General features: G+C 37.3%; 1 long non-coding RNA gene across 1 annotated transcript; it reads right to left on the bottom strand.

Moving 5' to 3' along the window:
* Positions 1-341: 341 nt before the first annotated feature.
* LOC123923122 lies at positions 342-2,745 on the bottom strand. Its single transcript, XR_006814268.1, has 3 exons — positions 2,453-2,745; positions 1,111-1,165; positions 342-493 (listed from the first exon to the last, which is right to left on the bottom strand). It is a non-coding gene; the product is annotated as an uncharacterized LOC123923122 (long non-coding RNA).
* Between the last annotated feature and the right edge of the window lie 3,612 nt (positions 2,746-6,357).

The raw sequence follows: 6,357 nt of genomic DNA, 5'->3' as shown, positions 1-6,357 counted from the left end.
TTGCATTAGGATATGTGTACATTATTTGATATTTGATATGTGACACATATGTTGTGTAACACCCCGTTTTTCAAAGCATAAAAAGGGGTATTATTTTTTTTTTTTTAAATCAACACGCTTAAATAAAATGGCGCGCGTGAACGCCCGCAGCTATCTCGGCAATTCGTCATTCAATAGAAAATAAATATAACATCAACACATTATATTACAGGGCTTCCTCGAAGCAAAGTGTGTACCTGAATAATTTACATACAACGGATATAGCAAGTTCATCAACCAAAAAGACACGAGTCATGAACCGAATATATCACAAGGCCCAACGGCACTAACATGTCTGAGTATAATGTATAAAACATACAGTCATCCCAAAATATAACCTAGACCCTAAGCCTACCAAAATGTAGCCTAACAAGCGCTACTCTCTACACTCCGGGATAGTCCACGAAGTCCTCGCCGTCCACACGGCCTACGGACTCAGATGGCGCTCCATCGTCTGGGGGTGGGAGGAGCCCGCAATATGGCATGCAAAATAAGGGTCACCAACTGGAAACTAGTAATAAAATACCGAATACACATACCAGAATAGAAAGCGGTAAACAGTTATCACATCCTCACACCAAGAAGAATAAATAAAGTGCACACATACCCTAATGCAAGACCTCTAATGAATGGTTGTGGCACAATCACCCAGATCGAATGCCACATGCATGAATTCCGGAAAAAGGTGGATTACACCCGGCACAATCACCCAGATCAAATGCCAACTCAATTGCTGGATACTCCGGAGTACAATCACCCAGATCAAATACCGGCTCCGTTAACGGCGGTACAATCACCCAGATCAAATACCGTCTCCGTTAAAGGCGGAAGTATCACCCGGTACAATCACCCAGATCAAATACCGACAATGTTTGCATGAGCATACGTCCCTACATATACTAATGCAACAAACATACACATATTCATAACCACATGTCAACACATATACTTCCCACCTATACGTAAGACAAATAACATCGAAAACAACCAAGCACACAAGCATGGAACCACAACAAGCATAACCACAAGCATACCCTAATGCTATTGACGGAAATAAAAAGGTGCCCTTACCTCGGCGAAACTTCCAATTACAAACGATTCCGAGTTATGCAACAATTCGTGCGCCCTAAAATAGTGGAGCGTACAATCCATAAGTCACGCCCAAAGTATTATAATGAAACTAAACCTATCAACAAAGGTCTAGAGGCATCTAAGGCACTTCCTAACACTCTCGGATATTATATTCGAGTCCTCCCCATGGTGATTAAAAATTCCCGAAGTTAAATACACTATTTTTCACAAAACAAACACATTTTCGTTTTCAAAGCATACCGTTGCTCTCTATGGTTTTAAACTTCAAAGGACACTTTCACACACTACCAAAACACTTGAAAACAACCTAAAAATTTTACGAAAATGTCTCGACAAAATAATCGAGTTTTTCTTGCGTCGCAAGTTTCAAGTTTTTCTTTCCAAATACAATCCTATAATCATACTTTTACACACCTAAGATCATTCATCAAAAACATGATCATTTTTTCAACATTGTGGACTTAGAAAATTTTTGGAAATCCTCCCATTTTTTTTTCCTTTTAGGGGCTGCCCCCAAAAACCAAAATCACACTTCCGCTCAAAATTTTCCGCTTCCGAGAGCTTGGTAATATCCCATAATACCCCCGAGTCACTAATCCAAGCACCCAAAAATTTTCCGGGCAAAGCCTCTAATTACGACATTTTAAATTTTTGGTTCTTTGAGACACAACCCACACCAAAACCATTTTTACCCCATTTTTACCCAAATCTTTTTGCATGGTAATTCGCCCTAGGCCACAATCGTGCCTCCCCCAAAGCCTTAACAATTTTTGAAAACTCCTCCTCACTTTTCAAAATTTTCCTCATGGCAAAAGTTTTGAAAACTAGGCCAACACTCAAATTTTTTTACAATGCCACATCCTAGCAATCCTCTATTAGTTCACAAAGCCATTACATTGATCAATTGAACCACTTAGCATCAAAACAAAAGTTTCTAAGAAAATATGTTCATTATGCCTCAAGAACACACACCAAAAAATTATTTTTCTTGTATCACCAAACCAAGACCATAATCCAATATCCATTTTGCCACAAAGCTCAAATACAACCTCAAAAATAAAAGCACAACAAAATTTTCACAAAGTTATGACCATTTCAAAATTATTTCTTCAAAACCTAACAAAATTTTGTGAAACTTTCAATCACCATGAGAATCCAAACTTTCCAAGCTTAAACAAGCTTATATACTAATCCTAAACACTTCCCTAAAACCACAATCAACCAAAACTAACATCCTAGAAAATTCTCAAGAATCATGCTCAAGAACAATTTCTAAAACTAGGAGAATTAGAGCAACAAAGGTAAGGAATTGGTTAGTTACCTTATGAGTAGTGATATCCTTGCAAGTTCCTTGATCCAACAAGACAATTCCTAGCTTGAATGGGTGAGAAATGAAAAATCAATGAAGCTTTGTGTGAGAGGGAGAGAAGGACGGTTTGTGAGAGAAGAGAAGGAGAGGTTTCACAATTTTTTCTAAGTCCCAAAAGTCTACCAAACAAAACCTATGACAAGTGGTCTTGCTCCACCATGACCACTTGATCAAAAGCACTTTCCCTTGGCCAATCCTAGCCCTCCAATTCCCTTACACAAATATCTAGATATTTCTAACACGCCCCACAACCTTCGCGCGCTGCGACGAGCAAAATTCGTAAAAACAGAAAACTTACGGAACGAACGTCCGTCTCAAAATATTTCCAAAACTTATCGCCGAATCTTTTTTTCGTGACTGTAATTTTCTTCCATGCTCTCGAAAATTAATCTCAGGACATATCCTAACTCGCGCAGATATATAAACCTTCTATCTGAAATTTTACTGAATTCCGAAACCGTAAAATTTTACGACAGCGGGTAAAATATTGCCCGTTTTCTCGAAAACTAGAACAACTCGAAAAATGGATCTCTAAAGTCGCAGGAACAACCTCATCCATAAAAGAAGACTAATGAAACCAACCTCATGCTATTCCGACACTCGAGCGCGAAACAAGCACGATTTCTGCGAATCCGCCTCTTACGGAAACAATCATAACTTGAGTTCTGATTGTCCAATTGAGACGCACCAATAATCGTTGGAAAGATAACGACGAGATCTACAACTTTCATGTTGACCATAAAAACCAAATCAAAACGCAAAGGGGGCAAAAAGGCACGTATACGTTCAGACTTCACACAAAACAGTTTTTCTACACTTGTTTTCAACGCAACGTGCTTACGAATTTGAAAAACGACTCAATTGACTTCAACCAAACATTCATTTTATTCCAAATACAACGAACACTTAATATCCTTAATGTACAATGAAATTATGGGTCTTACATGTTGCATTTATGTGATAATTGTTATGTGACACATATTTTGCTAAATGTGCTTATTGATATTCGATGAAGTGATGTTTGATTTTAATGATCTAGAACTTATAATTGAATGATAGATGATGATGTATATGTATAATGTATGATTATGCATGAGTTAGAATATGCACGATTTGTAATGAAGTGTTTAAGTACCATTTACTTACACTTGGATATTATTTGAGTATGACTTCTAACTCTCTTTTATGTGTTATGTGCTGGACCGTTGGGGGTCCAGATTTTACAGGATATGTGTGTTTCGTTGTTCGAGTCTTTGGTGATGCTCCGCTCTGATTGTGACACGGGAAAGGGTTGTATTTAGTATATAGAGTCTTCATGACTATTTGTATTTACTTTGGAAAATGTATCTTTATAAAGAAAATTTATTTTGTATAAACTAGCATTTTACTAATTAACTACATTAGTATTGTATTGGTTGAAGAGTGTAATGCTCGAACCATGACTTTTATAATAACAAACTTTGATTTTCCGCCGCGTATTTTGAAAAAGATTTATCTTGGTAGAATTTTATTAAATAATGGGTTTGGGTGTTACAATTGGTATCAGAGCCCCGTTGTCTTTGGACTGTGTGGGTTATGTGTCTATCAGAGCAGGTCTGTGCAGTCAGACCAAGTGAGTATTGTGTGTCAGTCGTGTTTGTCTAACGATTTTGTGTTGTTTGTTTTGTGAAATCATTCATGTTGTTCATTTAGGAACTATGAGTGATGTGAATTGGATTAGATTATCCATTCTTTTTGTGAGTAGTTGTGTGAGTGTTATACTTGTATGTTTATAATGGTTGTATATGATTAGAGTTTAACCTTTGTGTAGTTTAAACTTGGTTGGTTGATGCTTATTTGCTAATTGTTGACGATCCGGCATGATATAAAACTGCATGTGACGATCCGGCATGATATAAAACTGCATGTGATGATGCGGCATGATATAAAACTGCTTGTGGTGGTGACGATTTGAAATAATTTTAAAAGAAAAACTAATGTTATTTTCTTGATGATGAAGATTTTGGTGAAAATATAGAGTTATTTTCTTTGAGTAAGTGAAAATTAAATTTTCAAAATGGCGAGAAGATTAGGATATTAATGTGTCCTGGTATGTGTTTGTTATATGTTTGTTTATAACATGTGCTAGATGATTACTAAGAACTTGAATTGTTATGCGTTTTATGAGTAAAAACATGAAGATATCATAATTCTATGTTGTGATTGTTGATGCATGATTCTAATTGTACTTTTAAGTCTATAATGATATTATATGCTTGAAGTTCTGGATTTTGTGGATCAGTGAGTCGAGAAAACGAGAGTTTAGTGAGCGTAAGTTCAAAACCGTAGCAGAGCACCCAGATTTTTGGATGTGCTCGCTAGGCGAAGAATGAACCTCGCTGAGTCTCGCTAAGTCTTGCTAAATCCTGTGAATATTTTGACTTGTCTCGCCGGGAGCTCGCTAGCTTTTGCTAAGCGGGGGAGCCAGACAAGAATTTTATTTTGTTGATGCCTTGTCCTAAGTTGATTGGATGTGAGATTCTTGTCTCCTTGTGTTTGTTAGGACTAGAATAAATGCGAATATGAATTATTGCGTTGTTTTGATTTCCTAACTTTGAAAAGTGAGGGAAGTATAGGTTACTTGGATGCTTGCATGATTTTGTGTAAGTGTTTAGGTATCGTGGGTTGGGTTTTTCCCATGTATGCAACATGCGTGTAAACGATGTCAATACTGGTTTCTTCTTTTGGGAAGAATATGTTTAGAGACGATTGAACCGTTAGGTGTGAGCACCGGAAGTTCTAGTGGAAGAATACGAGTGAGTTTGAAATAAGTGGGGGAGAAGGTTATATCCCTCCGAGATGTTTCGAACGTGAGAAGATGAGATGAGTAGAGATGCTCTTGAAGCGAAATATTCAGGAAGTGGTGACGTTGTTCGAAGTGGAATGAATGGGAGCAACAAGTTGTGAGAAACTACTATAAGAGAAGTTGTCGGACCAAGTGTTTCGCCGTAGGGGCGTTAGTGAGATTGGTTAAGTGAGATGAAGAGTATTCGGAACGGTTGGAGATCGTGTGTTGCACTAAAAGTATGAAGGCGTCCTTTTTGTGGACCAAGGTTGAAATACCTGTTTGATCGAAAGGAGTCGAATATGAGAAAGAAGAAGTGATTAGGATTCTTGAGAGGATGATGATTTGAAGTAAGTTGTCATCCAAGTGGATCGGATGTTGTAGTAGACGCTTGATTAAAGAAGTTTGTGGATAGATTAGTACTCATAGTAAAAGAGGTTGAATTGGTTGAAAGATTTGGAGTTCTAAGTCTAGTGTGCGAGGTGATTTCTAGAAAGTATGACGTTGGGTATGTTTGAAATGATTAGTCATTTCTTGAGAAGATTGGAGAATCTTGGGAAATAGATGTTAAGATTAGCGGATCGTTGGTGTTAATTAATCGAGAAAATTAAAGGAAGTAGGTTTTAAAGTAGATGAGAATGGAATTGAGAAATATCATAATATGATTGGTATGTTTGTTGAATCGTTGGAAGTAAGGATTGTATGAGTAGTCAAGTTTATTCGACGATGGAAGTAGGATAACGATTCGAAAGATTTTGTGAAAGGCTTGTCGAAGAAAGGGTAATTGGATTTGGATAATGACCGGACAATTAGTGTCGCATGTCGAACGAGAACGTAGAGTATTGGAGGTTGAAATGGAGCTAAGTGAGTAGTAACGTCTTAGAATGATGTGAAATAAGAAAGTTAGCCGTTGGAGAACGAGCTGAGAATGAGTAATATGAGGTCATGTTGGAAGTGACTTGTGTTAGGTGAGAATTTGCGAAAAGGATTACCGCACATGTGAGTAGATGTTGTGTTTGAGCACATATAGTAA

The sequence above is a fragment of the Trifolium pratense genome, linkage group LG4, assembly GCF_020283565.1.
Source record: "Trifolium pratense cultivar HEN17-A07 linkage group LG4, ARS_RC_1.1, whole genome shotgun sequence".
NCBI lineage: Eukaryota > Viridiplantae > Streptophyta > Magnoliopsida > Fabales > Fabaceae > Trifolium > Trifolium pratense.
This window is presented reverse-complemented; position numbering and strand designations above follow the sequence as displayed.